The 27242-nt window shown below is 42.5% G+C and overlaps 1 long non-coding RNA gene across 1 annotated transcript; it reads right to left on the reverse strand.

Annotated features, from left to right (window-relative positions):
- Nucleotides 1-18459: 18459 nt before the first annotated feature.
- Nucleotides 18460-21629, reverse strand: LOC143687460 (uncharacterized). The gene is made up of 3 exons (XR_013177539.1): nt 21503-21629; nt 19578-19801; nt 18460-19004 (listed from the first exon to the last, which is right to left on the reverse strand). It is a non-coding gene; the product is annotated as an uncharacterized LOC143687460 (long non-coding RNA).
- Between the last annotated feature and the right edge of the window lie 5613 nt (nt 21630-27242).

Here is a 27242-nt window from a genome sequence, read left to right on the forward strand (position 1 = left end):
GCTTCAATTTTATTCTAGGAACAACCCCTTCTCCATCCTCAGTCTATGTGCTTTAAGTGGAACAAAATCTACTCCTAACGCTAGAGCTGAGATCTAGATTCAGACATGGTCACAGAGATTGGGCATGACATGTAATCAAAGCCAAATGTGTGAGATTTTTGCTGATAATGTTCAGGGCGAGGTCATAGGTCAACATGGACGATATGGGCCTAGAGCTGCCAGAAGCCACAAGATGGAGCCTAAGAATGAAGCTAGTATGGTACAAGACAGATCTGAATGACAGGAGGGACTGAGCTCTGTGATCAAGCCATTCCTCACGTTTCCATAAAAATGCCTAGACTTTTCTGTTAATTGTACCAATAGTTATTTTTATCTGTTTAAACTAATTAGTTTAAATTTGTAACTAAAAAAGCTCTGAACATTAAATCACTCAATAAATATTTATTAGTACCTAATATGGGTCTGAAGAGGTCTTAGAATAAAATACAAAGAAAAGGAATATGGAGAGTATACAGAGATATTTTAGCTGGGACATTATGAAGCCTAAAGAACTATCTGTCCCACCAACCTACTCTATCGGGGGTGCCCCTGGGAGGCCCTGAAGAAACTGTATAATTCATGTTCTCTGTGCCCCCCTTTTCTAGTCTTTGGAGGCCATACTCCTAACATATGGACTTCTTTCTTCAGCAAGGAAATTAGTTCTATTTGATATAAATTGAAAATAGTTCCTGTGTTAGTTAGATTCAGTTGTCAACTTGGCCAGGTGAGCACAGCTAGTCTTGTTGCTGCGGACATAAGCCAACCGTACGTGAACCTCATCTGTTGCCAATTACATCTGCAGTCAGCTAGGAGGCGTGTCTGCTGCAATGAGTGATGTTTGACTTAATTGGCTGGTGCTTAAATGAGAGATTGCAACGTAGCACTGCTAGCAGCTCAGCATTCCTCATCTCGGCACTCGCAGCTCAGCCCAGGCCTTTGGAGATGCAGAAAGAAGTCACCCGGGGGAAAGTTGCTGGAACCCAGGGGCCTGAAGCGAAGATCAGCAGAGACCATCCTGTGCCTTCCATGTAAGAAAGAACCTCAGTGGAAAGTAAGCTGCCTTTCCTCTGAAGAACCAACAAAATAAATCCCCTTTTATTAAAAGCCAATCCGTCTCTGGTGTGTTGCATTCCGGCAGCTAGCAAACTAGAACAGTTCCCCATTTGTTCTTTTGATTGTTTAAAGAGATTTTTGCTGTGCAGAATTAAAACAAAAAAGTTTTTACATAGTCAAATGCATCAATATTTTTACGGCTTGTAAGTTTTAAAAATTCCTCTGATTTTTGGCTTGTAAGTTATATTTTTATGGCTTGTAAGTTTTTAAAAATTCCTCTATGTTTTTACTTAGTACTCTATACTCTGGTGTAAGGTTGCTTTTTTTTGACACTCACCTATATTTCCCTTATACTGCATTTCTATCACCTTTGTTACATATTTCTACAACACAGAAACAATAATAAGAGTCATCATTTGTTGTGTTCAGGCATTGTACCAAGGGCTTTATGTCCAGTAGCTCTAATCTGCACAGTAACTCTGCAAGGTAGGTGGGTATTCTGCCTATTTTACAGAGAAGGACAGTGTAGCTCAAAGAAGTCAATGTAAGTTTTCCAAGGTCTCAGCTTTCAATTGGAGGAGGGAGGACTTGTGCCCACATCTGTCCAAGTTAAGCCGAAGCTCCTTCCATAATGCTATTTTACCTCCCATTTACGGCCATAGTGTGAGCTGCTTCTACAGACCACTCCTCTTGCCTCTCAGATGTTGATTATTCCTGGCTTTACTTGGAGAAGATAAACTTATTTTCAGTTATTGTAAATAACTTTGTTTTACCTTTTAGCCTTGTTAATAAAATATAACTCTATTAATATATAGGAGAACAAAAGCAGACAGTTATTTAAAAAAAAAATTATATCCCAATGGTCAAGGTTTCAAAGTGTGAAAGAAAGATAGCCCCAGTAGCTTCCATGGCTGGCTCCTCTCCACTTCCTGCCCTCTCTCAGGCAGGTGGACTCAAGTGGCCATCTTTCTGGTCCTAACCCCAAAAATCACAGAAGAGTTTAAATTTTGCCTCATTTAAACTCTCTTTCCTGTTTGAGAGCTGTGTCTCATTTAAGCTGAGAATAGACAATGGCAAGTGATACTCTGAGCATCATGAAACGCAAAGATTTTTCTGGGTCTAGAATTACTTACTGACTTTTCCTACATGCGAGGTACATTCAAGGGTTCCCCTAGAGTCACCAGGTCCCTAATGCCCCACCCTCCCTCCTGACAACTTGCATTATAACATATATCAAACACATAGAACATGTGAAAGAGTAGCATGATAATCACCCATATTCCCACCATTTAAATTTAGTAATTGTTAATTCTTTGCCACTTTTTCTTTTTCTGTGTATGTGTATTTTTTCTAAAAGGTTTGAAAATAAGTTTTAGGTATCATGTTTTACCCCTAAAAACCTCAGTAAGCATCTCCTGGAAATAATCATAGCATCATTATCATACCTAAGAGCATTTACAGTACTTTCCTAATAATTTCCTTTTATCATCTAGTATCTGGTCCATATTTTAACTTCCCCAATCATCTCCCGGTCCAAACAAAGTTCACAAACTATTTGATTATGATGTATCTTAAACCAAAACAGTTCCCTGGGGCTTTTTTTTTTTTTTTTTAAATTGACTTAAAAGAAAAACAGGTTAGTTGTCTGGTAGAATGTTCCACATTCTGGATTTTTATGATTGTATTCTTGTAGTGCCATTTAACTTGTTCCTCTATCCCTTTCTTTTCTCTAAACTGTGCTTTCTCAACAGGTCCCTCACATGCAGCACAGAACACTGAAATATTATTTGAATGACTATTTCTACTAGTACTATTCTAGATTCACCTCTAGAGAGAAGCTAATCAGTTACAAAGGATGCCTTTGGATATTAGGACTTATTTCTCTCCCAGAACCCTGGTAGAGAAATTAAGGTAATTGGATTAAGGTTAATCACTTTGGTCAGGAACATTCTATACCACATGACATCAAGAAGCACATTAGGTCTTATAGTCACTCTATTAATGATGCTAAGTTCCATCATTTAATTGCAGATACTCATTTTATAAAGTTACTTTTTTCTTTGTTATTAGCAAGCAACTCCATATGGTGATATTTTGGCACTATGCAAATATCCTCCAACTAGTTTTCACCTGATTTTGGTATTCATTCCTGAATCAGTTATTTCATTGGTTGCACTCCCAGCAATTTAAACCCAAGAAAGTTTATCTCACAGGGCTACAGCATACAAACATCTTAGCACATAGTAATTAGCATATACGTAGTATATATCTTTCAAAGCCTCTCACTTTCCTAAGAATCCTTGAACTTAACATCTCAGTCTGTGGAGAACAGGCTTGGCTGATTGGACCCCTGGTGCCTGGAAATTAAACACAGGGAGAAAATCAACCTTAGTTGTATTGCCTGAAAAAAAAGGATCAGAATCATTTCTGAGTTCTAGGGAGTGAGGAAGAGAAGTGCCAAGATGAAATCAAACAAACTAAATAAATACATGTGAAAACAAAAACTGGGTGTTCTAGTTTGCTAGCTGCTGGGATGCAATATACCAGGAATGGAGTGGCTTTTTAAAGGGGGAATTTAATAAGTTGCTAGTTTATAGTTCTAAGGCCAAAAAAAGTCCAAATTAAAAGAAGTCTATAGAAATGTCCAATCTAAGGCATCCAGAGAAAGATACCTTGGTTCAAGAAGGCCGATGAAGTTCAGGGTTTCTCAAGTGAGAAGGCACATGGCGAACATACTCAGGGTTTCTCTCATAGCTGAAGGGCATATGGCGAACATGACATCATCTGCTGGCTTTCTCTCCTGGCTTCCTGTTTCATGAAGCTCCCTGGGAGGCATTTTCCTTCTTCATCTCCAAAGTTTGCTGGCTGGTGGACTCTCTGCTTCATGGTGCTGCAGTATTCTCTGCCCTCTCTGAATCTCCTGGCTTTCTCTCTTGTCGTTCTCTTCTATGGGATTCCAGTAAACTAATCAAGACCCATCCGAATGGGTGAAGACATGTCTCCACCTAATCCAGTTTAACAACCCCTCTTGATTAAGTCACATCTCCAGGGAGCTGATCTAATTACAGATTCAAATATACACAACTGAATAGGGATTAAAAGGAATGGCTGGATTTATGAAATGGAATTAGGATTAAAACATGGCTTTTCTAGGGTACATACATCCTTTCAAACCAGCACACTGGATGAGTTGAGATGCTAAGGTGAAAATCCCAGCAGACATGAGAGAAGCAGAGAAGATGAGATGGAGAAGCCCGTGTCACAGAACTAGCAAAATGGTGAGAATCTGCTTTAATGCTAGAGAAAGGCTTTGAGGTGGGGCTTCTCTTTCTCTGGGCAAGTGTTTATTGGAGAGGAAGGACAGAAGGAAATATTTAGGGCGGCCAGTTTTATTGAAAGGGTGGGAGAGACAAAATGATACCAAGGAGTCAGGACCCAGGTGTGGGCAGGCTGAGATCACAGCAAACTCCATCCAGGCAGATGCCAATGCAGAAAGGAGGGCACAGTCAGAAATCAAGGCAGGTCACCAATCCAGTAGGAGGCGGGTGGCAAGAAGAGGAAGAGCGAGCAGTGGAAGAAACCTCAGAGCAAGCACTGCCTAAAGAGGTGTGTTCCTTTCCTGTGGCTGCCATAGCAAATTACCTCAAACTGAATTTAAAAAAACAACAGGAATAAAAATAAATAAATAAACAGGAATTACCCCAGCCAAGGCCATTCCTGCCAATCCTGGAGAATACCTAGGGCATTATATAAGACTCTGTAAAGTTTCCATTCACTAGGGTAACTTTCCAGAACCTACAGTCTCCTGGAGGGGTCCTTGACAAGATAGGTCCTGGGATGCAGGAGGGCCAGTCCTTCCAGAACATCAACTGGTTCTGTCCCCCTATCCCGTATTATCGACAGCCCATTCCAACCTGAAAAAGTTAGAATGGGTATAGCCCCAATACCCCTGGAGGGTGGGGGAAGGATCGGAGGTGATGGTGGAGTTGTACAGAGAGGGTTGGGTTTGGCAGATGAGTGTGAGGGTTAAATCATTATACTGGTATTTCTTTTGGCCTCCAGTACTTTAGAGCAGCTGGAGGGAAAGACCTGGGATTGTGGAATTGTAACCCATACCAAACTCTGAAATATGTTCTACAACTAACTGTTGTGATGTACTTCAAAATTTACTGCTTTTATATATATATATATATATACTATTTAAAGAGAAGGAAGAGTATAATAGAGAAGAGAGGATTTAACAAATGAATATAACTGCTGAATCATTATATTGATATTTCCATTGGTCTCCAGTGTCTTAGAGTAGCTAGAAGAAAAAATGAAAAATTGTGGAACTGTAACCCATACCAAACGTTAATATCTGTTCTATAACTACTTGTTAAAATATACTTGGAAATTTATTGCTTTTTTGCATTCATGCTATATTTCACAATAATTTTTTTTTTAAAAAAAAGGAATTTAGTCTCTCTCAGTTCAGAAGGCCAGACATCCAAAATGTCAGCAGGGTCAGCTCCTTCTGGAGACTTTGAGGGAGAAACCACCCCATGCTGCTCTCCCAGCTTCGGATGGTTCCAGCAATCCTGGCTTGTAGATACATCACTCCAATTTCTGCCTCCCTCTTCACATCACCTTCTTTTCTGTCTCTATGTGTCCAAATCAGTCTGTTACGAGGACATTCTCATTGGATTTAGTGCCCATCCTAAATCCAGAATGATCTCATTTGGAGTCTTATCTTAATTATATCTGCAAAGAGCCTATTTCCAAATACAGTCTAGGTGGGCTGAATTGGGGTGGGGTGGACACTGTTCAACCGAGTCCCGGAGGTACCGTGACGTGGGGTATCCAGGAAAGCTGTGTGCAGGCCAGGAAGGAGTAGGGCTGTTAAAGGGGCCCCCAGACTTGTCAGGACCCAAAGCACTCCTGTTCCCCCTCTGCCCCCACCTCCCCACCCCCACCCCCACAAACAGTAGCGCTCCTGGAACCCAGAAAAGTGCATTTACTAGAACTTTGTGATAACCCAGGGCAGAAGACTCACACTCTGCCCTCCTGACACCGCACTTCACTCCTGCCCTCCACCGGCCACTTTCCTGCTCCCTCCTAGTGTGTGCTCGTTAGGGACACATCCTGCAGCATTTCCCCATTACCTTGGCATTTCAACACCTGGAAGAGATTAGTGTCATGTGCAAACCTGGAGAGCTCATTGTATACTTCCTCTTCTATGTGATTTGTAAAAACTGTTGAGTGAGATCATTTCCAGCACTTTCCCTAGAGATCCATGTAAAATCCACAGAGAAGTGTCCATTTATCACTACCCTGGGCTTTTTTTCCTGTTTTTTAACCTGACCCGTGCTTGGCAGTCACTGTACCCATGTTTCATCACACACAGAGACTTGGTCAGACTTAACCCTTTCTTTTCCCTCTTCCTTCTCTCTTGATACATGCCCTTCTGTGCATCACAACACAGAGCCATGACTCAGTCCTCTGGGAACTGGCAAGGCAGGAGAGAGGGCTAAGCCACTTTTTAGTCTCACGCACACACACACACTCATTCACTCCACTTCAGTCTGTGTTACATTCTCTTCCTTCTTTCCTAGGTAACATTTAATGAAAGGTGGAAAACCATCCACTTTCATTTTTTTGGGTGCAGATGAAAATCAAGCCCATCTAGACAAATGGTATTATCCTCAGTGTTGGGTGTAGGTTACAAAGACCAATCAGATCAAGTTCAAAAGCAAACACCTGGCCCAGCCTGGACTTGCAGCAAGACAATGGGGAGAAACTGGTCATTAAGTGGGAAGGGTGAAGAGTATCTCTGGCTGTCCATAGAAAACTGATCAGAGTGTTGTGAGTTCATTACTTTTTGCATTAAGTCAGGATTGTATCTTGATCACATAAATTATTTGTTTGTCCTAAAACCACTCCTGATAAAGCTGCTATTCAGGTAAAAGGAAACAATCCCACACCCTTCCCAAATGCCAAAGCAAGTGTACCTCAATTTAAGGAAGCTGTGAGCTAAATCCTAATGCTAAATGTCAGGGTGACTGTTGTATGTCTCCCCAGTCCCTGACTATAGGATTTGCACATAACCCACACTGACCAATCATGGGGTTCCTTTCTCCTGCCCATAGAGACATGTAGGCAAAAGAGACCTAATGCAATTAGATGGTTGCAATTAAAAAGCAGGTGTGCAAGGCCTGTTGGTTGTCTACCCTGACATTCATTTTCCTCTTATTCCTTAATAATGGAACTCCAATTTTTTTATTGTGGAAAACCTCACAAAATTCAACATTTTAAAGTGTACAACTCAGCTTTTTACTTTCACAGTTTGTGCAACTATCACCACTATCCATTCCAGGACATTTTCATCATCCTATACAGTTTGCATTTTATTCAGGGTGGCGATGCCACAAGCTGTAGGACTTCATTTCTCAACTTCTCTTGCAGCAAGGTGTGGCGTCTAAGTTCTAGCCCATGAAAGGTAAGCATAAGTGTGAGGGAGTCCCAGGAAAGCTCCTTAAATGGAAGGGGGCCTGTATAGCCATATAATAGAATATTGTAGAATACAATAGAATGTTTCTCCACCACAAAAAGGAATGAAAGTTCTGATACGTGTTACCATATGGATGAACCTTGAAAACCTTATGCTATTAGGACAAATATTGCATGATTCCACTTACATGAAATATCTAAAGTAAGCAGATTCATAAAGACAAAAAATAGATTAGAGGTTACCAGGGTTGGATGGAGAAGGGAATGGTGAGTTCTATTCCTTAATGGGTACAGAGTTTCTGTTTAGGGTGATGAAAAAGTTCTGGTAATGGCTGAATAGTAGGGATGGTAACACAACATAATGACGTGCACATTTTAAAATGGTTAAAATGGCAAATGTTATGCATTTTATATATGTAGTTAAATAGATAAACACAGATTACCCCAATACAAATTTTTTTAAAGTAAATAAAAGAGGAAGATGGCAAAACACATGTACTCTGCTGTGACTAGGAAACAAATTTAATAAAAAGCAATAATTGAGTCATTAAAAAAAGGGGCGAGAAGAGGGTACCCTTTTGTCCTCTCCTGTCTCTTTTTCTGATCTTAAACAGAGATATGAGGGTAAGGGCTCTGGCAGCCATTTTGGGCCATGAAGTAGGTGAATTTAAGGATGGGAAGTCATGAGCTGAGGATGACAGAGTAGAAAGACAGGAGCCCAGGACCCTGATAACACATGGAGCCAGTTTTGGATTTCTTTTACATGAGAAAAATATAAGCCACTTAGTTAAGCCATTCATATTTTGCAGGTTTTCTGTTCTATGTAGATGTGCCCAATTTAACCTTTACCAGAGAGATATCCATTTCAAAAAGAATTCCTTCAGGGCTCTCCTAGATATCAGGTTCCAGGGGTTTGATGAAGGTCAGTTCAGGCTTGGGGACCAGAGGGATATGGATAATCCTCCTGGGTTTGAGCCCAGGGTCCCTTTGGGCACACGGGATCCAGGAGAGCCTGTGGCCTGGTAGTGCAGGGAAGCAGCTCACTCACTTAAGACACAAGCAAAGCCCGGTTTTTGGGATGGGGAACAGGTGACCATTGAAATCTGAGAGTCACTCCAGGCCTAAGAAGGTGACTCTGTTGATCCCTGCAATAAGACACTACTGGGTCCCACAGAGCCTGACCCGTCATCTTCAAAATTTCCCCTTTCACCCCCAACTCTCTGGAGATAAATTATACTAGCCACCCTTTTTTTAACGTCTACTAAGTCAAGACATTGTTCCACTTTACACGTAATGTCTTGTCATCCTCACAATTCTGCAAAGCAATCCATTGTATAGGTAAGGAACGAAGCACCTAGAAACAAAGGAACTTACCAGTGGCCGCACAATCCGTATGGAAGAGATGGTGGTGAATACAGGTTGATCTCCTCCAAACCCTGGTCTCTTCCCTCTCCATCTTGCTGCCTCCTTGTTTTATGCAAAAACCAGGTCAGTTGTGGAGAATTTTAATGATTCCATGAGGGCCAGAGTGCATGTTAGGAACTAGTAAGTTCCTCTTTGGGGTTGCTCCCCCTTCTTCTCCTGCTAAAACTGGGCCAAAAGAACTCCAGGAGGTCCCTTAAGCAATCAGAGCAGCCAAAATGGGAACAGCAAAAAATGGCACTTGGTCCTGGTCTGTTATCTGCTGCTGTGTAAGAACACCGCCGATATCAAATGGCTTAAAACAACAATTGTTTTCTTTCACTCCCAATTCTGGGCTCGCTAGGTAGTTTTCTACTGAACCTGCCGAAGTGGTCACTCCTGGGACCATATTCAGCTGGGGGTGGGTTCAGCAGGACTACTAGGATGATTGGGCATCTCTTGCTCTCTATGAATGGCAGGCTCTCTCCCTTTTCACATGTCTTCTCCATTGGTTTTTCCCAGTGGTTTCTTTAGGAGGGTTGCCAGACTACTCATCTGGCTGCTCAGAGTGAAAGTGCAAAAGCAGAACTGAACCCATTCCAATTAAAATGGAGGTGGGGAGTATCCATTTATAAAAAGAACTCCCTTCAAGATTTTCTGAAGTTGTTCGTCTAGGGGGTTAATGGAGAAGCTGTAGTTGAGATTTTTGCCCTCAGTGTGGTTAGTACAGACTTTTGCCTTCTTAAGGCTTGCACGCTAAACTGGAGAAGTGAGCATGGCGGGCACAGCCCACACATTTACACAAGGGCATGAATACCAGGAGGCTGGATCTTTGGAGAGCAGCCTGTTCAGCAGGTCAGCAGTCCAACTTTGGCCTGGTGCCATCTCACTGGAGATCAGTCTCTGATGGCAGTGACTGGTCATATTGCCATTTGACTTGACCTTTCTGACATAATCTGTTGTCTGTCACCAAGTTGCTTGAACCTTGAGGGCACAACCCACCTCACAAGGCTGATCAGCCCACCCTGAGGGCAGGGATGTGTAAGTCCACCCTTTGCTACACGTGGCACCCCTGGATGATAGGCTAAAATGGTGCTTGCTCGGTGCTAGGCTTTGATCTAAACATCTTACATGGATTGGAGCAAGTAATCCTCACCGCAATCCTGAGGTTAGAACTATCATCTCTTATTTAGAGATGAGGAAACTGAGGCAAAGAGCTGTTGAGCGATTGGCCAAGAGAACCTGACTTCAGAATTCGCACTCTTAACCCCTAAGCTCTACAGACTCTTGTTGTCACACTGGGCAAGAAAAGGAGCATAGCAAGATGGGAACCCTAAAAATGCAAGGGTGGAGTGGAAAGACAAAGCCTGGATCTATTCTGAGAGTCTGAGTAATATGGAAGGCACTAGAATCAGGGCTGGAAAACAATCAGATCAGGGACCCTCCAAACTCAGAAGGAATTTGGGGAGCAAACACAGAGCTGTCCAACTGAATTCCAGGAGGTACTTTTATACTGTATTTTAAAAAATAGCTCAAATGACATTGCACAAAATTCTATAGTGAAGGCAATACAAATCTTCCTTCCACTCCTGTCCTCCTCCCAAAACCACAAGTTCTACAGCACAGAAGCAGATACTGTTACCAGTTTTGTGTACATCCTATTCATAACAATCAATGCATATGCAAGCATATATGTATTTATTATGATTTATTAAATGGGCTGAGCTCAGTATGGTATAATCAGAATACAGCTTTCTCTTTTTCTATCTGTATGCATAACCTGTCTGATTTCCCTTTCCTGTCCCTTGGTGACATATTGGAGAGATTGCATAGCCTTCACACTTACTTTTCAGTTATTATAAATAGCTTACATTCAAGCATAAAAAAGTGCAGTTCAAACAAAATCTTAACTTCGATCTTGCATCCAATTCAAAATCTCTCCCATCCTCTCAGCTCTGCATAGAATGGCTCTTTATTCCCCCAGAAATGGATGGAGCTCTGACCTATTCTTATTCTACCACCACCACCCTCCATAATCTGCCCCCCCATCTCTGCCCCTCCCGGCACTGCTGCTTCCTCTGGGATGGGGGAGAAGGGGTGAAGCTATAAAGTACAAAAACCTTTATTTAGCTGGTGCTGTTTCTAGTTCTCGCTTGACTTTCAAATGCTCTCCATAATGGCAGGTGCACCGAAGCTAGTTCAGTCTTGAGGAAGTTTTGGGATGTTTAGGGAGTCCCCTCTGAGGCCTCTGCATGGCACCATCCCCTGATGCTGTGGTGAGCTCTGGGTTAGCCTGTGTGACTATCCCTCAGCTCCTGCCTGTGGGGACATCACCAGGTCCCCTCACCTGGGCAGGCTCTGGGGCAGCTGTGCTTCATGGTGTGTCCTTGGCCCAGGAGACATCTAGGCATCTTCCTCCACCAAACTCTACAAGGCCAGCTGCTCCCACTGCTGCCTCTTCTTCATGCTATTGTTAGGGGCTATTCTAGCCCACCTCTTCCCTTCACTTTCTCCACACCAGTCTCTCTGCCACCTCCTTGCCCCAACTCTGGGAGACATTCTTTAAGCTCCCCCAAGAACTCTCTTTGGTCCTATGGCAGCCATAAGACTTAGAATTCTGATACTTGGTAACAACCCGACCAGGTTGGAAAATTCTGGGTTCTCTTCCTGATGGACACCCCTACTCTCTGTGATTGGTCCTTATGATGCAGGTGGTGGATAATAGGGTCAGGGTGGAAGGAAAGGCTGGCTACCTTTTTGGAAGTCTGCAGGGGTGGATCTGGAGTCTCTCTTCAGAAGGGGTGGGCACATATCCCCCATCGTCTTCATGGGGTCTCAGCTGAAAACCCAAAACAGCATCTTATACCATGTGTACATATTCTTTATTTAAAAAAATAAATCCCCTAATTGGTAACATACTATACATGCTGTTCCAGATTTTTATTTTATTTTTTTTATCTATCTGTGTGTTGGAGATTATCTCACATTAGTACATGTAGAGCTGCCTCATACTTTTAATAGTTTCTTAGTGTTCTATTCTAATGAGGCCCACAGTTTAATCTGTCCCCTATCGGTTGTTTCTAACTTTCACTATTGTAAACTATGCTGCAACAAATGTCCTTGCACATATCTCACTTTGTCCATGTGTTGATCTGCCAGATGAATTCTAGAAGTGGGATTTCTGAGTCAAAGGTATGGGCAATGGTAATTTTGATCTATATTGCCGAATTGTTCTCCATAAAGGCAATCTACACTGCCATCAGGTTTGAGATCTCCTGTTTTCCCACATCTTCACCAACATTTGTCAGCAAATTATTATCAAAATTTGCCAAACTGCTACACACAAAACATAGAACCTCATTGTACTTTAAATTGTCATTTTGTATATTGAGTTAAGTCAAGTCTCTTTTTTCTTGTTTAAGGGCCATTTAAATGCTAGAGTCATATAATTTACAATAGTGGTTAAGATCATGGACTCTGGAGCTAGAACTCTGGGTCAGTTTTGCTGCATACCAGCTGTGTGACCTTTGGTAAATCACTTAAACTACCTGTGCCTATTTTCTCATGGCGACAAATTAACAGTACATATCTTATGAGGTTATGATGGGAAGTAAATGTGCTAATTAAAGCATTTAGAATAACACCTAGGACATGGAAAACACCTGTTTTCCACCTGCTTTGTAGGTGTTAGCCTTGACCATTGTATTCTATTAAAATATAGGTCTGTGGGAATTTTTATATACATATTAGGAATATTTGTTTTTTGTTTGGCATGTGAGTTATAAACATTTTCTCACATAGTTTGCTTTTTTTACTTTGATTTTAATTGTGTAGACATTTTTTATTTTTGTGTTACTGAACTTTTCAACCTTTTACAATTTGGGGGTTTCACTTCTTATTTGAAAGCCTTCTCACTTATAAGGTTAAAAAGATTCTCCCTTCCTCAAAAAACTGAATATAGAATTGCCATACGACCCAGCAATACCACTGCTAGGTATCTACTCAGAGGACTTAAAGACACAAATGGACATTTGCACACCAATGTTTATAGCAGCATTATTTACAATTGCAAAGAGATGGAAACAGCCAAAATGTCCATCAACAGACGAGTGGCTAAACAAACTGTGGAATATACATACGATGGAATATTATGCAGCTTTAAGACAGAATAAACCTATGAAGCATGTAATAACATGGATGAACCTAGAGAACATTATGCTGAGTGAGTCTAGCCAAAAACTAAAGGACAAATACTGTATGGTCCCACTGATGTGAACCGACATTCGAGAATAAACTTGGAATATGTCATTGGTAACAGAGACCAGCAGGAGTTAGAAACAGGGTAAGATAATGGGTAATTGGAGCTGAAGGGATACAGACTGTGCAACAGGACTAGATACAAAAACTCAAAAATGGACAGCACAATAATACCTAATTGTAATGTAATTATGTTAAAACACTGAATGAAGCTGCATCTGAGCTATAGTTTTTTTTTTGTCTGTTTGTTTGTTTGTGTCTTTTGTTTTTTTTCTTTTTCCTTTTCTTTTTTTATTATTATTATTATTTTTATTTTTTTCTCTATATTAACGTTCTATATCTTTTTCTGTTGTTTTGCTAGTTCTTTTCCTAAATCAATGCAAATGTACTAAGAAATGATGATCATACATCTATGTGATGATGTTAAGAATTACTGATTGCATATGTAGAATGGAATGATTTCTAAATGTTGTGTTAATTTCTTTTTTTTCTTTAATTAATTAAAAAAAAGGCAAACAGAGAAAAGATTCTTCATAAAAAAAAAAAGATTCTCCCATATTTTTCTGGTACACTGATAGTTTCAAATTCTACATGAATTTACCTGAATATAGATGGATCTGTTCTGGACCTCCAGGCCTATTCCTTTGATTTGTTTATCCATTCACAGGATAGTACCACAATTTTAAAAATCCATGTTGCTTTCGGACACGTTCAAATGCCTGGTAGAGTCAGTCCCTTACTATAGCTCTTCTTTTTCAGAAGTTCCTGGTTGTTTATTTTTCCAAATGAACTTCAAAATCAGCTTGTCTAATTAAAAGCAATCCTATTGACTTTGGGGCGGGGGGGTGGGGAGTTTGGAATGTTGAAAGGGCCCTGTGCAGCCTGTCCCGCTCAGATTGTGCCTGTTTGGAGAGCCGCCCACCCCCAAAATCTGACGTCACTGCCCAGCTCCGTCCAGCGCAGGTGCGGGCTGTCTGAAGGGCCAGACCAGCCCCAGGTAGGAAGGGCAGAGTTGGGGAGAACTGAACAGAGCAGAATCACCTCCTCCCTTGGAACCACGGAGACCTCTCCCCACTGAGGACAGGCTCCGGGTAAGTTTTGACAGCTTGGCACACAAAGGGACGTTTTCAGAAAGACAGATGTGCAGTCATCCTCAGGAACTCAGAGAGACCTGGGTCCCTCACCTGCACCCCTTCTCTCCCTGACGGCTTTCCCTCCTCCAGTTTCTCACCCTCACCCGAATCCTACTAACTTTTCCCCTACTCACCAAACTTTCCTAAAAGTACCTTGACTTCTTCACATCACATTGTGACAGGTCTATCTATGCCTGAGTGCATGTGGGGTCCTGGCCTCTGACAGTGGGCAGGGGACCAGATCAGATATAAGGCCAGGAGAACTGGTGTCAGAGAAAGGGAGTGGGCACAGCCCTGGGCAGCTCCAGCCGGGCTGGGGGGCTGGGACATGGGGAGGCAGCATCCCGAGGACTGGCGGCAGTGGATCTGCCCAGCGTGACCAGGGGGTGGCCCTGGCCACCAGGAGCCCACAGCCCTGGAGTCCTGGAGCCCTGGACCCAGGAAGGCGGCCACCCTGCCGGGTTCACAGGGTTGGGCCTACCTGGGGAAGACAGCGACCCATGTCTGCAGGTGACCCACACCCATGGGCCAGGCCTGAGGCTGAAGCGCTCCATCCTCACCTCCAAAATCCACTGAGCTGGTGCTGAGGGTGCCAAGTCATACTTTACTTCTTCCTAGGTGGCTCGGGTTCCCAGGGTGATGCACCAAAATCAGAACAGCACATCTTTCTCTTTTTAATATTTGCTCAGGTGTTAAAAAAAAAAAACACAATCCAAACAAAAGACAGAAATGAAAGAAAAATGACACTGGCGGGAATTACTTGATCCACAAACAAATATTAGTAGCATTTTTGTGTATTTCCTTCCAGTTTATATCTCTGAGTGTCTATTTGCTTTTTCTTTTGAAAACTGGATTTATCTCTAACTAAAAATATAGGTATCCACCCTCATTAAAAGGATCCTGCAGATACACTAAGGTCCCCGTTTGATTCCTATTGCCAGTTGGGTATGTATACTTCTCGAATTTTTCTTCTGCACACATGTACTTATGAGAACACATAAAATAGTGTTTTGTTGGGCAGTGCAATGGTGGCTCAGTGGCAGAATTCTTGCCTGCCATGCTAGAGACCTGGGTTCAATTCCTGGAGCCTGCCCACCCCACCCCCCCCAAAAAAATATATATATATGGTTTTGTTTTCTGTGGGTATTGTTACAGTTTTAATATTAAAGTTCTTCTCACACTTGGGTTTTTCACTAAACGATAGATATTGCCTTATCAGTATACACATGTACTATATGCTTTTCGTGACAGAAAACCAGACTTTTATTCCATTATTGTACTTTCACTTCCCTTTTATTAGACATGGATATTATCATCAATTTTTTACCTTATAAAATATTCCAGGAACATCCTTATGCATGCTTCCTTGAGCACACCTGTAAATGTTTCTCTGAGGGTAAAGGCCAAGAAGTAAAACTGCTGAGGAAAAAGGAGTGTACATTTAAAATGCCGTTAGATGCTGCCAAATGACCTTCTAAAATGACTGTATCAATTTGTACTTCACTAGCAGTGTTTCAGCTTGCCCATATCTCACCAGCACTTAATAATATAAATCTTTTTCTAGATGGAATCATTTTTTTCAGACTTATTCGTAATGAATTTATATATATATGTATGTGTATATATATACAATTTTTAATGAAAAACAGCAGTTCCCTGCCCTATGTTTTTTCACCACAGGGACCTGCTTCCTGAAACCAGCCATCTGCAACTCTTAGAGCTATTTTCTCTGGTATTAATCTCCATATTTATGAATACTAGGCTTCTACTGCTATTTCTTTTTTTGGACATTATTCAGTGACTCTGGTAGATGAATATCTAACCCCTGGGGTGGATACCCACTCCTTTTCCTGTCCCATCATCCCAGAAAAGTTCTCTCACACTTTTTTGGAGGAATTTACATTGTAACGACTATGCTAAAACTGTTGGCTGCTGAGCTGAGCAGAGCATCAACCGGCTCCATTCTTGTGCAACCCCCCAGTATGCCTAAAGTTAATGAAGGCTTCATTTAAAAATTTACCTTATTTTCTATTACTCATTACTAGTGCTCTCTGAAAGCTTTAGGCCAAAGCTTTTCAATAATATTTCCCATATGCTCGAGCACATCAGTTCCATTTCTTTGTTCCTGGAGTCCCCTTGGGACTCCTCTTTCTTCTTGCAATCTGAGCTGGCTGGGCTCAGGCCTAATGGGCCACTGTCGTCCTGGGACTTCCTTCCCCACCCTGCAGCACTGGATGCCCTGCCTGGGGGCTCCCACTTCTCTTCTTCTTTTAATGTGCTCTCTCCTTTTGATGAAGTATAGTCTCCAGTAGGATCCTAATAAAAGTTACTTGGAAATGTAAGGGAAATCTGGGTTTCAATGAAAGCCTAGGCATTATTTAGAGCATGCCCCTCCAAGTTATCTGATTCCAATTCTCTGGGGATTCTATTACTTTCATTGCTTTTGAACAATTTTGCAACTCTATGTTCTAGGTAACTGGCAGAAATGCAAAATAATTGTTATCTGTGGACATGCAAATGATTCCCTCTCCTCACCTCCCACAAAAAAATGCCAATTTATATCTATTTGTAAATTCATTCCAAAATTCCTCTATTCCATGTAAGTGTGTGCTTCTCTGACATCTCTAATCTGGTTATAGCACCTTACTGGTTTCCTTGTTGATCATAAGTTGAATAAGAAATTTAACATGTATTCAATTTATATCTATAAGAGACATGATTTTATCTTTTAAAAAATTATCCTTTAACATTGGTATATTTTTTGAATCACTGCAATCTTAAATATTTTTGCTTTACCTTCACACCTATTTGATAGATTGGCTGGGTATAAAATTATAGTTTAAAAATCCAATGCTGTTTTTGATTCCTGTTTCTCTGCATACGTCCCTCCACCTTGAGTTTTTTTTTCTTTATCCTTGAGATTCTGAAATGTCATGATAATATGCCTTGATAAGGGTCTTTTTTCATCCATTTTGCCAAGTACTTAAGTGAATCTCTATATCTGGAGGATCCTCCCTATGAGTCTGGAAATATTTTTATTATTTTTTTTGGTGATTTTTCTCTTCTTAATTGTTTCTTTCTTTCTTTCTTTTTAAAAACTTCTCTAAAGAGAAGTTGTAGCTTTACAGAAAAACCATGCATAATTAATTGCTTCTTTTCTCTCTCCCTGGAATTTCTTATATTTGGATATTGAAGGCCTATATTAATCTATTTCTCTCTCCTTTTCACTATATTCTCATTTTTGTAACTCTTTGTTTTGTTTCCCTATTTATTAATGAGGTTGAGTACTCATTATTTTATTTGACTACTTATCTTCTCAACTATTCATTTTCTATTAAACACAATTCTTTATTTAAAACAAATGTAAAGAGAATAGCTGCTTCAGAGCTGACTTCACACATGTGTTTGGAGATGCTTGGTGTGCCAACAGAGAAAGCAGATGCCTAGGCACGAGCAGAGCCCAGCAGATGTCACCATGTGCCTTCCCATGAGATGGTAAGCAAGCCAGATCCCAGGGTTGTGTTCCAGAGGAGCTAAGTGAAGGCCCACAGAGGCTCAGAGAGGAAACCGCTGGCATCAGAAGCAAGAAGCAATGGAACTAGGAAGAAGGACCAGCAGACACCAGCCACATGCCTTCCCATGGGACAGACTTTGGCCTTTCTTGAGTTAAGGTATCTTTCTTTGGATGCCTTCACCTGGACATTTTTATGGACTTAGAACTATAAACTTGTGACATAATAAATTCCCTTTATAAAAAATATATATAAAAATATTCTCTGTATATCATTACATTTAAAAGGATGCCAACGTTGAGGAAGATTTAGAAATACACGTAGTACCATGATAAAATTGGTACTTTTGCTTGACTTGCTAGCCACAGAACCCCCAGCATTTTGTACAGGTCTCGGCACATAAGACTTGCTAAATATATCTTGATTGAATAAGTGAATAAATCTTCAACTCTTAAAGAGTACTACCAAATCCTAATCTTGTTCTTCCTCCAGGATTAAACAGTAAATATTCTTTAATTCTCTATTCTATAAAAATAAAAATTAATATTTGTCGAGTATTTACTGTGAGTGTCTTTTTTAAGCTCTTTTGGTGTGTTAGTTGATTTGATCCTGATGAAATAGGTGCTATAATTATCTATATTTCATGGATAAAGAAATTGAGGCACAGAGGTTAAGTGGCTGAGCTGAGATTAACTGGAGACTGTACTTTTAACCACTGTGGCAGTATCTCTTTGGGTGGCTCAGCTCATATATGCCAACTCCGACCCATTTATAATAGCTGTTGGGCACGCATCATTGAGAAGAATTCTGGGCAACATCTAGGTCCCGTGAAAAAAATCTGCCTTGATTGATTAATGATATTTGCCACAGGCTCAGTAATAGGGAGTTGGGGCTACTTATTTTTTTGACTCCGCTTAATTATTCCTTGGAGAAAAAATTATATTTAGACTTAATGCTCAGCTTTCGAAATTAGGGCAAGTTGACATCCAAAGTGCTTAAGGCTTCTTTGTTTCTTTGTTCTAGCTGGAAAATTCCTTAACTTTCTGTTTGTAATGTATCAGAGAAGCACTGATAATTAGGCATCTGAGTGCTCCTCTGATTTCCTTGCTTCTTCCTTTTCCTGCAGAAAAAAAAAAAGAAGAGTCAGAAAAATAATCACATTGCATCATGATACCAGTGGGCCATATAAAAAGCCCCATGACGTTATTTTTCCAACCATCACTTTCCTTGGCAGCCAGCATTTAAACCCTTCCAACTACCCCTCCCATCAGATCATTAGAAACGACCATACAATTGGTCTCTTTACTAACCTTTCTACATCCCAAACTGTTTTACAACTTGGCTTCAGCTGCAGGGCAACCAGCTTTAAAAGGAATTATATCCTTTTCCCAGAATATCCAGTAAACAGAGCTTAACACAGTTTTAAGAGAAGGATATAAAGTGACACTTTCAAATCTCTACCCACTTTTCAAAGTGTACTCGTATCTAATATTCAGAACTCCAAATCTGTTTATTTAGGATAATTCTATCAGGTATTCAGTATTCACACTTACCCCATCTTTAAAAATAATTTTTTTCTAGCTAAAGTAATACATATTTATTGATAATTCCTGGGGTGGTTGTTGTCTCCTCCAACCACTAGGCAGGGAAACAACCAGTGGGGGGAAAAACTACTGAGAAATCACATACTGACCTGATACCTCTGGCCGAGAAAAGGAAAGAGAAAGTTGCTGCTCCAGGAAAAGGGAACAGAGGTCAGTTTTCATGAGTCTAAGGGGGTTTTGAAGGAGGCATGCTGAAAGGAAGTCCCATGACACCACGGGCAGATGCGGCGTTGTCTTGTCTCCACCACTTGTTCATCTGTCTACAAAAGTTTCTTGAGGGAACTGACTTTAGGAGAAGCCTTCCTCCTGGAAGCTTGCCAGGGTCATCAAAAGAGAGATAAACACTGTCTCGGGTAGTAATGAGCATCTTGGACATGGTAGGGTTGCACAGGCCTTGCCCAGGGCTCTTGTGGTTAGTTATTCCCACAATATCCCCCATCAGGTTGAAGAACACAACCCTCTGGCTGCTTTACACATGGGAAGTAGGAACTCCTAGTGCGGCAGTTCAGCCCACCCCCCACCCCCACCCCCACACACAGAGCTTTCTTAGGGGTATCTGGATGTCCCACCCCATGAGCATCCCAGTTCAGGACCTTTCCTGTGAGAGTGCACAATCTGCTGCACCAGAAAAAAAAAGGGCACCTCATTTTCTTGTTGACACTGCACCTGCTAGGATGTTGTCTGGTCCATAATCACATGAAATGTTCACTTGTAAGACACTTGTAAGCCCCTCGGCTGTCTGCTGTATCCCATTCCCTATGACACTGAAGCTGTACCCCAGAAAGCCACTTCATCCATACGCCCCAAAGACCTGCAGGTGGTGACATCCCCTGCAGCGACCTTTTCTGTACACAAAGTAAACCCATAGCCAAATGTGCCCAAACTGAACTTATCTTCAAAGCCCAGCTGGTTGCTAGGTTTTGTTCCTTTTTTGCTGTTATTCATTTTTTTATTGTGAAATCATATATAAAACATAAATGTACAGTTAAAAAAAAAGTAAGCCCGCACCTGTGTACCCATAATCCAAGTTAAGAAATATAGCATTAGTAGAACCTTAGAAGTCCCAGGTGGGTCCTAACGAATCACATCTTCCTCTCTCCCCCAAAGAGGTAACCACTTGGCTGATTTTTATATTAATCATTTTCTTACTTTTAAAACTGCTTTTTACTACCTAAGTATGCCTAACCAAGTATTGATTAGTTTTGAAAACCAGGTATTAACCACAAACCTAGCTGTATAAGAGTACAGATTGCCATTTCTAGATGAAGGCTCCAAGGATGAAGTATTCTCAGCTTCCCTGAGAGTGTCCAAGAGCCCTTCTAAGGAAGACAGTGGATGTAGCAAGTCTTGGAAACTTAGATCTCACCAGGAGTAGGGCCTCTGGCAGGGCTACTGTGTGGACAAGACCGGACCTCAGCAGGGATATAGTTGGGCAATACAGTTGGGCTGCCTTTTGTGCCTGGAAGTTCACATGGTGGAGGTGAACGTGATCCTGCTGCTTCATGTTCACACTCTCGTGCAATCCCCTACCCTTGAGTATCGGCTGGACCTAGTGACTCATTTGTTTTGAACAGGATACAACTAAAGTGATGGGATATCATTTCTGAGATTAGGTTCTAAAAAAGACCATGGCTTCAATCTTGGGTACACATTCTCTCTTGTTGGCTTGTTCTAAGGGAAGCCAACTGCCCTATTATAAGCTGCTCTATGAAGAGGTCCACGTGACAAGGAACTGAGGGATGCCTCCGGCCAAAGACAGAGAGGCACTAAGTCTGCTAATAACTTGAGTGAGTTGGGAAGCAGATTCCCCCAGTCTAGCCATCATGCAAGACTGCAGCCCCAGCAGACAGTTTGATTACAACCTCATGAGAGACTCTGAGCCAGAGGCACCTAGAGAATCCATGCCCAGATTTCTGACCCACACAGAAACTGTGAAATAATATATGTCTTTTAAGGCACTGGGTTATAGAGTAATTTGTTTGGCAGCTATAGATAACTAATTTACATGGCTTACCTCTAGTACTCAGATGGCAATCAAAGCAGAACAAAACTGGGGTGTTATGTTCTGCTTTGAGTGAACCTCAACTGATCCAGGAGGGCATGGAAGGAAAAGTAAGTACTTAACCTGTACAAGGTAAAAACAAGACAATTACAAATTTGAATCTGGGCCAGGTTCACCTGGGCATTCTGTCCTCAGCAAGCATCATAATGAGGACATCCTTCCTCGTGTCTGTCTCTTGGACACACTGCCTCAGTCTGACCTGGTTGCCCTTGCCAAATGGTGCACAGCTGTCATCCTGGGCTCTCCCTTAATTGTCCTCACGTGGATTCCTTTAGCCTTTTTCCTGGTTGGATTTCCTTCCTCCAAGAGTCCCTCTTTCTTGGTTTACTAACTTGTTTTGGTAGAGAACATCTTCTAGTGGCTTGTTAAGGAAGGACGTATGGGGGTAGGGATGAACTTTTTTGATACCCTAAATAGTTGAAAATGTACTTATGCTACTCTCATACTAACTTGATAATTGGGCTGGATATAGAATTCTAGGATAGAAATCATTTCCTCCAGAATTTTGAAAACAGTGCTCCAGTATCTTGTTCCCAGTAATAGTGTTTAGAAATCCAAAAGCATTTTGATTCCCTTGTAACCTGTCTCCCCCTTTTCCCCCAAGCCTGGAGAATCTTCTTTGTCCCCAGTGTTCTGAAATTTCACAATGCCGTGCCCCAATGGAGTGGCATGTTATCATTCTTTGGTGTTGAGCACTCTCTATCTGGAAATTCATGCCCTACAGTTCTGAGATTTTTTTTTAAGTTAAAAATTTTATCATTCCCTCCCTCCCAATATTCTCTGTTTTTCCTTCTGAGATCCCTATTTTCAGATGTTGAGACAAATTCAGAAAATGAAATAGCCTTTTGTGCTGGTTTGAAAGGATGTATGTTCCCTAGAAAAGCCATGTTTTAATCTAAATACCATTTCATAAAGGTAGAATAATCCCTATTCAATATTGTATGTCTGAAACTGTAATCAGATCATCTCCCTGGATGATGTGATTTAGTCAAGAGGGGTCGTTAAACTGGATTAGGTGACGACATGTTTCCACACATTTGGGTGGGTCTTGATTGGTTTATTGGAGTCCTATAAAAGAGGAAACATTTTGGAGAATAAGAGATTTGGAGAGAGCAGAGAATGCTGCAGCACCACGAAGCAGAGAGTCCAACAGCCAGCGATCTTTGGAGATGAAGAAGGAAAATGCCTCCCGTGGAGCTTCATGAAACAGGAAGCCAGGAGAAGAAGCTAGCAGATGACGCTGTGTTTGCCATGTGCCCTTCCAGATGAGAGAGGAACCCTGACTGTGTTCACCATATGCCTTTCCAGATGAGAGAAACTCTGACTGTGTTTACCATGTGCCCTTCCACTTGAGAGAGAAACCGTGAACTTCTTCAGCCTTCTTGAACCAAGGTATCTTTCCCTGGATGCCTTTGATCGGACATTTCTATAGACTTGTAATTGGGACATTTTCTCGGCCTTAGAACTGTAAACTAGCAACTTATTAAATTCCCCTTTTTAAAAGCCATTCCATTTGTGGTATATTGCATTTTGGCTGCTGGCAAACTAGAACACCTTTGCAGAGCTTACACTTAACATCCTACCTAGAGACGAGGATGTAGGCTGTTACAACACACCGTGTTTCCTTAAATATAGTTCTGGGAACTCCTATGCAAGAATCTCCCTGATGTTTATAAAAAATGACTGAGCCCCGAAAGATGAGCAGGAAAGGGGAGACAAATGGGGTAGGTGTTTCTGGGCAGAGGCCCCAAGAGGATAAAACCTAGAGGAAAGTCAGGGGCCATCAGCTTTAGAGGGTGACTGAGGTCATGGCTGGGGTGTGTGAAGGGAGAATATGCCAGGAACTGTATAAGGAGGACAGCATTATGATGGTCATGGGCAGAAGACTCCAAATTGGAGACTGAGAAGTGGCCAGAAAGGAGAGGATGGCATAGGCATGATGGCCATAATGAAGTTTCAAAAAGTCCAGGCTTTCAAAAGTAACCAAAAAACCACAGCCTGTTTCTAACCTTCAAATTTTCCTTGATTCTTTACCCTTTGGTGATAAGGCCTACTCAGTGGACTAGCTGTGATTCCAAAATGAGGGACAAAGTTAAAGTGTCGTGTTCGTCACCACTGGAGGCTGAGGTTTTGCCTCCCACTCTGCATCTCCCCTCCCTACCTGCATATGCATTGGCACCCCCAAGCAGCGTGTGCTTAGAGACACACAGTCCAAATAAAAACTGCTTGCTCTGCAGGTGTGGATTCAAGAGAAGTCTCAGCATTCTCTTCCAAAAACCTTGCCCCCCTTCCTACCCAGATCCTCTAGTCAAGAAATGTTGTACCTCCCCAGCTAGTCAACCAAAGCTTGCAGCTCATGTGGCAGCTGCTGAAGCATGCTAACTTCTAAGGGCTTCTGCTTGGTCTCCAAAGATGCCAATTTCCACTTTCAGTCCTATGGTCCAGCCTCTAGAAATGCCATCACAAGACACACTTTACGCTCTGCCTCATGGACTCTTTGAGTGGGTCCAGGTGCAGGGCATGATGGGTTATCAAGAAAGTGGGGCCAGGAGGAGTAACCTGAGATCCAGGTAGAAAAGAGGTCTAGCTCTGAGTAGCAGAATGGAAAAGTCTGGAGTTTCATCCAAGGGGTCACAAGACTCTAATATAGCCAAATAATTAGAGCCAACACTTACTGAGCACCTTCCATGTGCTGAGTATCCTTCTAAGCACTTATATGAATTAACTAAACTAGTTCTCACCACAAACCTATGAGGTCAGTACTATTATAAGCACCATTTTACAGGGGCAGAAACAAAAGCATAGGGAGGGTAAATGACTTGCCCAAGGTAATACTGTAAGTACATGGCAGAGCCACATTCAAACCCAAATGGTCAGAGTGCACCCAAATTGGCACTCTTATGCACCATTGCAAACACTACCCAAGCAGCTGTTCCTGAGGTGGCAAATCAGACAGATGAGCCCACTGGTAGGAAATCCAGAGGAGTCCAGAGCCAGGCTGGGGTCAGTCATGGTTCCAGATTACCCAACCATGTAAAGCGGGTCTCAGCCAGCCAGTGGATTGCATCATGGGGGGAGAGTTCAGACTCACAGAAGGGGCCTGGGCAGGGGACAGGGCAGGCTGAGTTCCCAGCAAAAGGCACCTGGACCTCCTTGCTTCTGAGCTGTTACCCTGTTTATCTGTCATGGCCCTGATGGCCTAACCTGAGAAGGAAGAGAGCTGTGACACCAGGGCTATGACACCCAACCCTAAGATAGCAGCAAACACAGTAACATGAGAGACCTGGTTGGCACCTGGCTTCTGGAACCAGGAGGGTGACTTAATGATAAGACCTCATGGGTGGTGGAAGAACAAGGAGCAAAGGACAAGCCTGCAGGTGAGAGCACCAGCGGGTTCATGATGAGGAAGGAAAAAGCAAGTAACAGGAGACAGGTGTTGAGAAAGGTCATCAGCCATGGGCTGTGGCAAAGGCCCATTTAAAAGCCTCTGTGCATTTTTGAGATATTCAGTCCTAAGGGTGAGACATTGCACTCACACACCCCACTGAGCATTATACATGCTGGTCTATGGCTCCCCACCCACCTCACTGCAACTGATTGTCACCATGCCAAGCACACTCCTGCTGCAGGGCCTTTGTACTTGCTATTCCTCGGCCTAGAACACTCGTCCCTAGATATCCACCTAGCTCATTTCTTCAGTCCTCTCAGGCCCCTTCTCAAAAATCACCTCATCAGAGAGGCCTTCCCTATAAAGAGCACCTCTGCCTACTGCTTCCTCACTACTTAATACCCTCTTTCTATGGCAGATTGTATTTTCCAAAGGTGCTGCAGCAAGCTCTCCTGTCTCACATGTTCATTCTCTCGACCCTGTGACTGCTGTGATAAGAGAATGTGGTGGAAGAGATAATGTGCCAGTTACAGGCACAGCCCTTAACTGGCCTGGCTGCTTCTGCTTCCTGCCTCTTGGAACCCTTGTTCTTGGAGAGCTCCTTCCAGAACCCAGTTGCCATGCACCACCTGGGGGAACCCCAAGCACTGGTCAACAGCTGGCTGAGCCCCCAACTGATAGTCACCATCAATGCAGCCAAGCAAGTAGCCCATCCTGATGTCCAGCCCAGTGGGGCCTTCTGAAGATTCCAGGCCTAGCTGACATCTGACTGTGGCCACAAGTGAGACCCCTGATAAGCCCACAACGGGTAATGCCAAATTGTTTTCAGGGCTGCTTTGTTTCACAGCAATAGTTAACCAGAACATTTACACTATTGAATTCTTCATGGCACTTAGAACCACTGGGCATTATATTTATGATAGCTTATTTGTTTATCATCTCTTTTGCCCTCTTAGTTTTGTTTACTGCTGTAGTCTTACCACTGAGAGCAGTACCTGGCATGTAGAAGGCTCTCAATAAATATTTTCTGAGTGGATGGCTACATCGAAAGCTATTTGCCAAAAAATCATAAGCCAATGTCAATGTAATTTCATGATTCTCAATAAGCCAAACACTGGATCATTTCTGCGCATAGACAAGGTATCAGATTTGGTGGTTTTTATTCATTCAGTTACTAGTTATTGAGCTCCTACTGTGTGCTGGGCCTTAAAGACAAATCAGTGGACAATGACAAAAATCCCTGCCCTCAGTCTAGTAGGGGGAGACAGGCAAGAAACAAAATAAAGCAATAAAATTTAGAGCACAATAGAAGAGAATAAGTCATAAAGAAGAAAAAGAAAGCAGAGAAAGGGGCTAGGGAATATGTGGGGGAACGGTTCAAATGTGAAATAAGGTGGCCAGGGAAGACCTGGCTGAAAGGTGATGTGACAGGGAGTGGAGAGAGCCTGGAAGGAGCTGAGAGCCAGTGAGCCCTCTGAATATTCAGGGAAGAGTGTTCCAGGCAGAAGGAACAGCCCTGCACGGAGGACCTTCTCCTGCTCCTTTCTTGCCCTCCGCCCAGCCCGGCGCGCCTGGAGCGCTGTCCGTGGCAGATGCTCAGGAAACGCGAGGTGAGGGAGGCGGGGTCTAGAGTCTCAGAACCAGGTCCTGGTGCTCCTACTGCACTCGCTCCTGAGTCGCCTCCAGCCTCCTTTCTGGTGCAGCTGCAGGCCACTTCCCCTCCATATCAGCCTCTCCCTCAGCTTGCTCCTGAATCGGCCGGGCACCTTACTAAAACCAACACATTTTTCTCTCTCTAGCTGCCTGAAAAATAGCCTTCCTTCAATTTACTGTTTGTCGTGGTGCACCGCTCAGCCCAGTGTTGGTCACACCAGACACTCAGCTGGCGCCGGGGGCCCTGACCCAATCCCATGTGTGCGGACTGGACCAGAGATGGGGGGGTTGGGGCTGCAGTCCCCTATTGGGTCTATCTCCTGCTGTCCTTAGAATCTGGGGTCCTGTGTTGTCCCAGCTCATTGGGAGGCCTGACACTTCCCTCATCGCCGTCTACCTGCTTCTTTTGGCGGGGAGGGGTGGGGGTTGTACATGGGGCTGGGAATCAAGCCCAGGTCTCCCACATAGAAGGCGAGCATTCTACCACTGAACCACCCATGCACCCAATCTAACTAATTTCACAATAATAAAAATCCTTTATGATATATTTATATAGTAAAAAAGCAGAAGGTGAAACTAAACTGTTTGTACAATATGTCCCCAGTTGCAGTGAATAAAGAAGTACTTGCAAAGTCCCCTTAGGTACTGGGA

This window comes from Tamandua tetradactyla, chromosome 1, assembly GCF_023851605.1.
Source record: "Tamandua tetradactyla isolate mTamTet1 chromosome 1, mTamTet1.pri, whole genome shotgun sequence".
In the NCBI taxonomy this organism is placed as follows: domain Eukaryota; kingdom Metazoa; phylum Chordata; class Mammalia; order Pilosa; family Myrmecophagidae; genus Tamandua; species Tamandua tetradactyla.